The 12,041-nt window shown below is 46.4% G+C and overlaps 2 protein-coding genes across 2 annotated transcripts in view; one reads left to right on the top strand and one right to left on the bottom strand.

Moving 5' to 3' along the window:
- TMEM117 (transmembrane protein 117) overlaps positions 1-12,041 on the top strand; it is a 1,887,095-nt gene that overhangs the window by 319,403 nt on the left and 1,555,651 nt on the right. The window lies entirely within an intron of this gene.
- The window catches only part of LOC146855339 (P2Y purinoceptor 1-like), a 94,623-nt gene that overhangs the window by 27,933 nt on the left and 54,649 nt on the right, over positions 1-12,041 (bottom strand). The window lies entirely within an intron of this gene.

The raw sequence follows: 12,041 nt of genomic DNA, 5'->3' as shown, positions 1-12,041 counted from the left end.
GCTGCAGTGGTACAGAGTAGAGCAGAATATCATAGTCTACAGTGGCATAGAGTGCAGTGGTACAGAGTAAAGTGGTATAGAGTTCAGTGGCATAGAGTGGTGCAGAGTAGAGAATAGTACTGCGAGTGCGTTGGCATAGAGTGCAGTGGCATAGAGTAGAGCTGCATACAGAGCAGTGGTATAGAGTACAGTCCCGACAACTAGCAACAGGACAAAGGGTAAGCCTCCAAAAATGCTCCCAAGCACGGAGTGTATTAATGATGGAATAACTCAGAGGACGGTCTGGAAGGTGCTAAACAACCCAGAGCCAATTGTTTTTAAAAAGTGCGCTACACCAGAGAGCTACGATTGAGAGCCACGCTAAAAGCAAACCCACTGTCCGCATCTGACGTTCAAATTACTAGGCGTCAGTATAAGAATATCTTGGAAGACCGCAAAATGGAGATAGAATCTAAAGCTTTTAGCTGCAGCAATGTTAAACTTGGGTGTCCGCATCATTTTTTTCAGGAGGGGGGCATAATTTTAACATCATCCATCAACAACCCTTTTTGACAATGTCGAAGGGAAGGGGCATAGTCATTAAAGGGCAAGTAAAAAATCGGGGAGAGAGGGAAACTGCCCCTCCTCCCGTGGACGCCCATGACTTTAAAAGACAGCATGAAGTTCTGGGAGGTAGTGACCCATCCTTTTTTCACTAAAAGTGATAGCCCTCAGGTTGAATCCATGATCCCGGTAGATGAGTGGGTAACAACACTTTATGGGAGTCTTCCACCCAAATTATTATTCCAGGCAAGCCCATGACAACTCAAGAAGGCATCCCCCCCCAGTGCCTTCTCAGCAAAGCGTAACTCCCCCATAGAACTGAGTGAAGGAAACTGGGCCATTAATCAGTCCACCCCTGGGAAAGTGCCAGCCGAGATGGGGTGCCAACTGACTTTTTCAAAGCTAACATCCAGTTATGGGCCCCTGTTTTAACAAATCTTGTTGAGAGTGTTGCGGTTGTTCCTATCTCAGAGTCCTGCAAGTTGGCTTTTATAGTCCCTATTTTTTAAAAAGGGAGATAAACTTTCACCTGCATGTTACAGGCCAAGCTCCCTTATTGATTCCACTGTAAAAAGTTTAGGGCACATTCTCCTGAACCGCCTTGAAGTATGGATAGAAGAAAATAAGATTTGTTTGGGATAGGAATCGTTGAACAAGCTTTAAATCTCCACCTCATAGCAAGTAAATCTGTGATGGTGAAGAAGGGGGCCCTGCACTTGGCCTTTTTTGATTCAACATTTGCATTTGTTTTAGTAAATCGATTTAGTAAATCAAGATAAACTATGGAGAATAACGGAGCACATGAGTGTTGATGCTGATCTCATTAACTTAATGCGACCCTTACATAATGACCTGAAAGTTAGTGTGTTTTGGGCTACAAAGTGAATGATCTTCTCAAATAGACTTGTTAAGAGGAGCGGGACAGGGCTTTATTTTAACCCCTTTGCTGTTCTTAGTCTATAGAAATGGAATAAGTTGCCATTTAATAAGGGTAGGAAGAGATCTTCCCAAAATAGTAACACAAGCAACACATATCCTCCTCTATGCAGATGATGCGGTATTGATTGCCTGCACGGCTAATAGCTAGCAGGGTCTACTAGATCATATTGAGGGTTTAGTGAATGAGTTATACTTGAAAGTCAATTATGCTAAGTCTTATGTAATGACCTGTGGGCCAATTAACACCAAATCAAAATGTTTTACAATGTGGGGTACACCCCTAGAGAAGACAACCAACTTTATCTATCTAGGATTAACTTTCAGTTCATCCTTTTTGTGGAAATCCCTCCTCATGGCAAAAGCACAACAGTTTGGCTGAAATAGTTAGCCAATCTTCCGCTTCACCTGAAAACTGAAACATAAACCGGTAGCCGAGATGATAACTCTTTACAAATCAAAATGTATCTCAGCAGCCTTGTACGGTGCAGGGGTCTGGGGATATTGTAAAGCAGAGGCACTGCTGGAAAATGGCTGGAGAAGGACTTTACACGTAGACTGCTAGCCATCCCCCAAAACACTGCAAATTTTCTGTTTTATGAAGAACTGGGCTTACTTTATGTTCAGGATCAGATTGGCATACCCCCAATCATTTTGTGGATAAAATGTTGGCTAAATCCATAGGCACAGTTAGAAAGATCATGTATAATCAATTGTCTGTCCTCAGATAAAGCTACTTGAATACCTTGGTTTGCATAACTAAAATGTACTTTTTACAAATTGGGCTTAAGGGAAATGCTTTTAAAACCTCAAATCCTAGGTGCAAATAGAAAGGGGGTCGTAAAGGAATGCTTTGTTGAGTTCAGTCTAAATGAATGAATTCTGAGAACGCAAACCATTCATACTGTTGAGAATTATTTGTATGTGCTGACTACCAGAAACACTGAACCTTTTTTTATTGTGGTTTGAAAGCTCTAGTCATAGGTTGTATGTTACATTGTTTTCGATTAAAGCAAATTCATTTTAAAGTTGCTTTCCCATCCCAATGTTTCTGGCAGTATGATCTGTGCCCATGTCATTGTAATTACACTGAAAAACAGAGCACTTGTCACTTTATTCTGTTTTTCCCTGTTACATTAATCCCCTAGATCCTCTTTTTTAAAACCTATGCTTCGTAAGGCAAATATTAGAGCTTTCAGGCTAGGTCTGGAATTTTCACAAAAACTGTCTTTTCTAGATATTTGTTTCACGGTACTAAATTTTATCAAGAGCGCAATAGCCGTTAGAACATTTTATGAATCGCTCCTTTATCATGTAGGGGCAGTAGTGAGGGTTGAAAAGCTACTGGGCTGAAGGGGCATATAACAGTGGGATATCTATGCACTTTCTTAGACCGGTCCATGCCCAGTGAACACACTCTGTAGTGTCAGTCTCGGATCTAGGTGGCTTTTAAGGGAAGATTAGAGCCATGTCAAGAGGCCTATGGGAAGCTCTGTCCAATTCGATTGCAACGTGCGGCTGTAATGGTGCGGGTGAATCCAGTAGTGTAATAATTGGGCCTGGACCCACAGGGCATAGAGATGCATGCCCGGGGCTCCCATCCCCCCGTATTTGTGGCAGTGTAAGTAGTTCATATGTGACCCGTGGCTGACAACCAGCCCAAATCAGCGAGATCAAGTTATATTGTAGGCACTTATAGAAACTGACAGTAAAGTGGATTGGTATTTTCACGAATACATAAAGAAACTTGGGAAGCACAATCATTTTGGCCAGAGCAATGCAGCCCGCCATTGACAGTGGCAGTTTAGACAACAACAGAATGCGATCTTCCAGCCAGTTTATGGCTCGCCCATAGTTGGCACGCAATAGCACCTTGGGATCCCTGCTAATCCAGATACCTAAATATTTAGTTGGCCCAGTAGCCCATTTCAGCGAGTATTCTGTAGGAAAGGTGAGAGACCTTTCCGTCAGGGGGAGCAGCACCGGTTTGGTCCAATTCACTTGTATGCCGGAGTAGCTGCCAAATCTCACCACTTCAAGTATTAAAGGTACCAGGTTGACTCAGGGGTCACTCACATAGAGAGTAATATTATCTGCACATAATGATATAACAAGACCACAGGATGTGAAGCCTACGCCCCTGTCCACGTGGTATTGCTGGAGTCGTACAGCCATAGGTTCCATATCAACTGCGAAGAGTAGAGGGGAAGCGGACACCCTTGTCTCGTGCTGCATGTGACTGGAAAGGGTTCCGAGATGAGCCCGCAGAGGCACACACGAGCAGCCAGAAGGGTATATAGGAGTTGGATTTGTGCGATGAACCTGGTGCCAAGACCCAGCTTATGTAGCAATGGAAAGCGGTACACCCCTTCCAACGAATCGAACGCCATTGTGGCATCTAGCAGTGCAGCCACAGCTGTGATCTGTGGATGCAAGTAATGCATTACTGAAAACCGGGTTTGGAGGTTATGGGACTTCGACCTCTTGGGGATGAAACCGTATTGGTCGGGTCATACCATCACAGGCAGCAATTGCAATTGGTTTGCTGAAACCATGGCAAAGATCTTGTTGTCAGTGTTTTTAAGAAACAGGTGGCGGTATGAATCGCACTGATCAGCTGGCTTGTCAGGTTTGAGAAGTGTGACGATGACGCCTCTCTCAGAGATGGGGAAAGAGACCCCGCATCTAAGATATCCTGGTACATGTCTGGGAGTCTGGGGGCTAAGAGCTGGGAGTACTTTTATTTTTTTAATCATTTTATTTAAATGTTTTACGATACGCATTGGCTGATTGCAGGGCGGTCCCACAGCGGGATCCCAGTTCATAATTTAAATCACAACAAAAGAAATAAGGTAGTATAATTGCATGGTAATAGACATCAGGAATATACACCCTCCATAAACATTGTATTGGATTTACTGTATCTCACCCCACCGCCATTTAGAGTATGACAAAGCAATCTGATAGTAAACCAAAGTATATCTAGTTATCATCGCTTCTGTCCAGCTCCTCGGTTTTCTTTCCCACAAGATATTGTTGATATAGTCCCCAAAAGCCCTTGGATCGATTCTGAGGGGGTAACAGCTCATTGTAATTTTCTGAATGCGTATTACAGTATAACATGACCTTGGACCACTCCTTTATAGTCGGAGTTGGGCCCCTAGCCCAGCGTATTGCTATTCTGCGCTTGGCAACCAGCAACCTTATAGCAACCAAAAGCCTGACTTCTTTGCTTAGATTTTTGTCATATCGCAGCAGGGCAAGTAGTGGGTCTGGAGTGAGCGAAAGTCCTGTGACCTCATTTAATATGCAGTAGACTTTATCCTAAACTTTCGCAATCTCAGGACAAAACAAGGCAATGTGCATAAACCCAGCTATGTTTTCTCTGCAGCGATTGCAGGCCGCTGAGTCTCGCAATCCAAACCGGCACAGTCTCTCAGGTGTGTAATAGACCTTGTTGAGGAATTTAATATGAATGAGGCGGTGCCTTCCATTTAATTAAATGCGTTTGGTCATTTCACAGCAATATCTCCAAGTGCCGTCATCTATAATTATGTCTAGATTGATTTGCCAATCTAATCTAGCTTTAATAGAGCACGTCCTCTTGGTCTCATGCGTCAAGTTGTAAATGGTAGTCACTGTTTTTGAGGAGGATGCGGAACGTCATAGGAAAGAGAGTGATAACAATTCTGAGGGGCTCCTTCATGTCATCCCCTAGCATCTCATGTAGCTCATGTTTGACTCTGTAGAAGTGATATAGTGTCAGTGTCGTGGAGTCATGTCCTTCGGTCAATACGTCTGCCTATCAGCGTACCTCTCCACCCTGAAATAGATCACCCAGCTTTGTCATGTTAAGTGTTTTTTAGTGCAAGTATTACTTGCCTCTCCTTGCTAACTGTGAGCCAGGGACACCAGTCTAAGTGTATCAAGGGTGAGTACATAAGGGCACATGCCTGTCTATTTAATAAATCATGCCAGGCATGTACTGTGGAGTTAATGGAGTCCAGTATACCAGGTCTCCTAGTTGGAGCCTGAAACAGTTTCTGCAGAAGGGTGCAAGGTTCTTCCGCAATCCCCTGAATTAGCAAATGTGGAAGATTCTGTGGGCCGTGCATTCAGTAATGTGCGTGGGAACACAGTGCTGATCTATAAAATAGCTGTAGATCTGGCGCATTGAGACTGCCCATAGAGTAGGGCAATGTAAGTATATCCCATTGAATTCAACGTTGCTTCCCAGCCCAGGCAAACTTTATCAATATAGAGTTGAAGGCCTTAAACATTTACTTTGGGAGTAATATCGGTATGTTTTGAAACAGGAGTAAAAATCGGGGAAGAACTATCATCTTTATAAGGAAGATGCACCCCATCATTGATAATGGTAGGCGAATCCACCGATCAACATCATCTTCCAGTTTGGATATAGCTTTCCCATAATTCCCTTTCAGCACCAAGTCTGAATACGTGTGTACTTGGATGCCTAAATAGCATACAGGCTCAGTGGACCATTGCAATGGAAAGTCCAAGTTAATAGGTAACATGGTAGGGGTCAGGGGAAAAATAATGGATTATGACCAATTGACTTTAAAGCCTGATATAGCACCGAAGCGCACATCTTCGGTGAGCACTGTGGTGAGATTTGTTGCTGGCCCTCGGACATATACAAGCATATCATCAGCATAAGCTAATATAATGAGATGAAAATTATGGAAGCGAATTCCTCTGTGCCCATGGTATTCTCTCAGGGCACACGCCAATGGCTCCGCCACAATTGCGTATAGCAACAGGGATAACAGGCAACCCTGCTGAGTGCCTCTCGAAATTGCAATAGGGGATGTGACTGCATCACCCACCCTAATCCTCGCCACCAGTGAGTTATATAAGACTGCCACTAATCTTAGAAAGACATCACCTACGCCGATTTGTTGCAGCACTGCTTTCATAAATACCCACTCCACCGAAACAAACACCTTCTCTGCGTCGAAGAAGACTGTGGCAGCTCTGACCTCCGGCTTTATATGCTGTATGGCACCAAAAACATTTCGTAGGTCATATGTTAAACTGCGCCCCGGGACAAAGCCCACCTGCTCCGAAACAACCAGAAATGGTACTAATGGAGCTAAAATGTTGGCGAAGATCTTGGTATCCACGTTCCGAAGTGACAGAGGCCTATAAGAGCAGCATTCGGTCGGCGGCTTTCCTGGTTTCAGCAGAGTTACAATTAGAGCCTCTCTCATTGAGGTAGGCATCTAATCTGCCCTCACCATCTCCTCAAATAGTGTTACCAAATGTGGAATGAGTAACTCCTTAAAAGCCTTATAAAAGGACACTGTTAGTCCATATTGACCCGGAGCGCTGCCGTCGCGCATTGCGTGGATCATGTAGCGAACTGCCATTCTCGGTTCGTAATTCCACAATTGAGCTGGCCTCCCTTCTGCGGCGCAGCAGGACTGTGAGGACTGAGCCAGGGCGCTCTCCCTCAACATATGTCCTAGCAATAGCGTATTTGCCCATATGTTTCACCTCACTATCTGCGACTTTCCCATACTCCTCTAAAGCCTTTTTCAGATCATCAAGGACTTGAGCATTACCGTCTTGCAGGTGAGTCTGTGACAACCGGACCAGCCGACCCTCAATACTCGACAACCTATTGCATAATGAGCAGAGTACTCCCACATCTTTAGAGATGGTATCTCCTCTAATATACTTTGAATGTCTCCCAAACTGTAGACAAGTTGTCAACTGTGCCTATGTTATCAATAAAGAAAGTTTCAATGGAGCAGGCTAGCTCTGCCTTAAATGCTGATTCCAATAGGGAGTATGGGGTAATCTCCATGTGAAGGGGGCTTTCTTCTTCAGAGGAACATCGATGTCAAGCAGTACCGGGGAGTGATCAGAAAATGTACGGGGGAGCGGATCACATGCTACTACTCAGGGAAAAAAGTGATCTAGAGGTCAGCCAGTAGTTAATTCTGGTGAGGGTATCATGCGGGGCAGAGGAGTGGGTGAACCCTCCTGCGCCCATGGATCTCATGCGTCAACTATAGCTCTAGCAGCCACAGAGAGGCGTTGAGGGGGGCCCTTAGAGTGATCTAAAGATGGGTCAAGGACACAGTTGAAATAACCCCCCCCATATTTGCGGCAAATCAGGTTCTTTCAACAGTCGGGCAGCTAATGTATGAAAAAAAAGTGGGTCATCATAGTTAGGTCAGTAAACGTTAACCACATGAATATGCAATCTCTCCCTGTGGCATCTGGAAATCGCATATCTACCATTAGGGTCAATGTCCACTTCTTCTAAGGTGATACCCGACCCTGGACTAACTCACATGAGGACTCCCCTCACATGCGTAGTGAACCCCGCCACGCTATAATGTCCGTGCAACCTTTTGCTAGTAAGCATGCTGCTGTTGCGGGGAAGGTGTGTTTCCTGAATTAGTGCGACATCCACCCTTTGTCACTTAAGGTATGCCAACACTTTGCGCAGCTTCTTGAAATTGTTGAGACTTCTAATATTCCAGGCCAAAAATCTTAGTTTGTTGCGAGTATCTTGTGTTGTTGTGCTAGAAGCCATACAATCCGCTATGGGGCTACCGCAACCCACTCCACCCACCGCAACTTCAGCCATACTTGAGAACTGTGCACATGTATCATGCATACTGTAATACAAACAATAACCCCCCCACCCATGCTATGCAACCCCCAACTGAGCATAGACGATGCATTCCCCACCCTACTATAACTAAACATTCCCCAGATTAATATGACTACATACAACATTTGTCTTAATATTATGTGAGTAACAAGTAGGGGCGGATGTTGCCAGAGCAACGCTACTTCCTTTAACCGGCTAAAACATTTTTAGTACATCTAAGACATTTTCCAGCCTAAAAAAATTGACGGTAGTATGAACCCTTTGATAATATACAACAGCAGTCCTGCCCCCAACATTCAGGACCAGGTATCTGGGCAAGGAACCTGGGGAGAAATCGAGCGTCAAACCAAGGCATACCGAACCGCAATAGAGCATCGAGTACTCCCCAGATAAGACATTCCACCTCTTAATCCATACTTCCTTGCTGGGCGGCAGCTTAATTATTATCAGGACACCATACTTAGCGCACTGGTAGTATGTCCGTGTCGCAGCTGGGCTTGGCATCCCCAAGTTAGATTGACAGACAGGTTCACCAGATAAAATTATTGCTCATCACTGCCTGGATCAGCTCCTCTCTGCACTGCAAAAGAGTTAGAGGCTTCCCTGCGTGGTTTATCATTTTCCCTTTTCTTTAAGAAATGCAAAGCTTGCTTTGGGTCCAAGAATATATGCGCTTTCCCATCGACCTGTATGCACAATTTAGCAGGATACATCATATTATAATCTAGGTTTAGGTCATGTAGCTTCCTCTTGACCGGCAAAACTCGCGGTGGACCTTCTGCGTAAAGGCAGGGTACAAAGATATATCCATGCCCTCGTAACATAGTGATTGCAGCTCCCTGGCGCTGCACAGTGCAGCATCACAATCTCTATAATCAAGCAGTTTGGCTGTAATGGGCCCCGGGGGCGCACCAGGAAATGGTCTAGGAGCCAGCGATCTATGGGCCTGCTCCACAATTAACACTGTTGAAAAGGTATCTCTGCCTAACAGGGTGACTAGCAGATGTTCTATAAAGAGTTCCATGTTCGGAATATTGGTGGATTCCTCAATGCCAGTCTACCTAATGTTATTGTGCCTGGAAAGCACCTCCAAATCTTCTGCCCTGGTCTGTACAACCTGCAGTGCCCTGTCCATATTCGTGCGGACGAGGGTTACCAAGGTCGCAGCATTTAAACATCCGAGACCCTTTTCTCTACAACATCAAGCCTTTCTGTGTGTTTGTCTAGACGCTCTGGCATTCTGTCCATACTAAATGTTAAGGCGTGGATCTTACCAGCAAATTTTGGACAGGCTGTGCTGCATCGCTGCCAGAATTTACTTAAGGTCCAGATCTATTACAGAGTCACCTGCCTCTGAGCTGGATTCCGATACATTTTTGACCATATCTTGCTGCCTAGGGGTCTTGCGAGGCTCAAAGTGTAACCTGGACTGTGATTTGTCTGTTCTCCCCATATTAAGGGTGATCTAAGCACTTCGATCTTAATGCATAGCAGCGAGGAAGAAGAGGAAGCAACACAATGCGTCCTTTGTTAATACCAGCAATTCTTAAGTGTTGCAAGCTTACTTGGCAATAATGAGGACCAGAACTGCTGTATAATGGTAGCAAACTGTATTAAAGGTCTGGTAGAGGGATCCGTATACAAAAGGGACTAGGCAGTGCCTACACCGCACAAACTCTATTGCAGCCTCTACCCCCGCACTCGCTCGACTTCAGCACGAGGAAGGGGGGGGGGGGCCAAAGGGCTGCATCCAAGCGCCGCAGGAGGAGCAGCACTTCACACCAAGCCACCAATGCGGCCTCTAATATGCTTGTCCAGCAAGGGCAGAAGGATTATTGCAGCGAAGAGCGAACCACTCACCACTGGACAGGCAATGCAAGCACGAATATATGTCGTTACTACGCATTCCGTTGCAACGCATGCCTTTACCACGCATGCGTTACAACGGAATGTTTTTTCTACGCTTTGCCTTCACCTCGATTTTACCTGTACCCCGCTTTTTCTTTTTTGGGGGGGAAGACCCCCCCAAGCCCCCTTTCTTCTTTTTTTTGCCTTTTTCGCAGGTCTCCGCCGACACTGAAAACGGACTGACACATTTTTTCGGATTAGGAAGACGTTGTTCCGTGATGACGTTGCTTGCGTGGTAAAGATGGTCGTTGAAGCATTACACGTTGTGAAGACGTTTACGAGGTAAGTGTACCGTTGTAAACGTAATGCGTAGAAAATGCTTCGTGGTAAAGGCTGTTTCCCTGCAAGCACCTCTCTATCCTCATTCCACAGGTGTTTCTTCTGCTTTTGGCCTCATATCCAAATCACAGGTGAAACCCCAGTTGCCGCCAGGCCGGCGTTTCAGGACTCCGCCTGCACACGCCCAGCGCCTTCTGCAGATGCAGACCGCAGCCTGCAAGTTCCCGCAGGCAAGCGGAACCGGCGGCTCAGGGCCGCCCCAGGTGAATGTAGGGAGGCCGCAACTCAGCGCACCTTCCCACCGGCACAGCCGGGTCTGCGGGGCCAAGCGCACAGCCGCTCGTTAGGAGCCCGCAGCCTTTGCCGCCTCCAGAGCTCTGCAGTGTCCAGTTCCAAACTGCATCAAGCTCCAACCTTTTTACTGCCCAATAAGCCAGGCCGCCGCGCATCGGGCAGAGCTACAGGCCCTCTCGGGGACAGGTAGGGTCACCACCGGTCTCCAGCATCGCAGCAGGTGCAGCTCCACTCTTGAGGACAGGATCGAGAGGCACACAGCCCGCGATGAGCTCCGCAGGGTTATATTACGCGTGGTGTTAGTTCTCCTCACCTCACGTATCGCAGGCCTCATGCGTGGCCACGTGAGAGAGTCAGCATCTGGTCATGCTGACCCCAAATTGTTTGAAAAAGCGGCCCCAGCCTCACTCCATCACCTCATGAGTATGCCCAGGGAAGCAGTTTCAGGTAATGGATGGCTTAAAAGCAGGATCGTGCAGGATAATTCGCCGGTCTCGTGGAGCTCCTTTAAGTAGCTGCCATTTTGGAGCCGGGCAAGCTCCGCCCCCCCAGCTGGGAGTACTCTTTGTAGAAAGCCGCAGTCAGCCCGTCGAGGCCTGCAGCCTTATCTGCGAGCAAACCAGCAATTACCTGATGTATTTCGTCCACAGTGATGGGGGAGTTCAAAAATTCCTGATGTACGCCAGATAGCTAAACTAACTGGATAGTATCCAGCTACGACTTGAGGTTTATGGCATCTGCTTCAGAGGCAGTGGAGTAGAGGTGGGCAAAAACAGAGACCTGGTTTGCAGGAGTGCGGATTGGGAGGAGCGGATCTGGCCCTCCGAAGTCCAGAGTTCTGATATATAAAGGCCGAGGCGTGAGGCTTTCGAAGCAATCGAGCTAGGATTCTGCCGGGGCAGTCCCCTTCTCCATATCTGCAAGCCTGGACCTCTCTGCCCAGGAAGTGTGTTTCATGCGTTGCTGCTTCCAGGTATTCAAACATTTTGTCTCGGATACCAGCCATTGTAACCAGATCATTGGAGTGAAAGAGTTCTGATTCCAGAGCTCCAATATCAGTTTCCAGTCTGGTGAGCGTCCTGCGAATAGCTCTGATGACCTCTTTGAAGGCTTCCCATAGACTGGAAGGGGAGCTAACCGAGCCGGTATTCAGTTCAAAATATTGCAGGATGGCCGCATGGATCTTCTCTATGAAGACCGCATCTCGCAGAGCGCCCTGTGGTAACCGTCAGGTGAATGCATGGGGGAGAGTGAGTGGCATTTGTAGGACCAGTTGCACAGGAGCATAGCCGGACAGAGTGTGAGGGAGATGAGCGACAGCCAACACCCATTGCTTTAGTGGTTAGCCAATAATCCATTTTAGACATGTATTGTGATGTAAAGAGAGTCATGTGCCCTATCGGGCCTCCCTATTTGTAGCACGCCAGAT

The sequence above is a fragment of the Triturus cristatus genome, chromosome 4_1 (assembly GCF_964204655.1).
Source record: "Triturus cristatus chromosome 4_1, aTriCri1.1, whole genome shotgun sequence".
In the NCBI taxonomy this organism is placed as follows: domain Eukaryota; kingdom Metazoa; phylum Chordata; class Amphibia; order Caudata; family Salamandridae; genus Triturus; species Triturus cristatus.
This window is presented reverse-complemented; position numbering and strand designations above follow the sequence as displayed.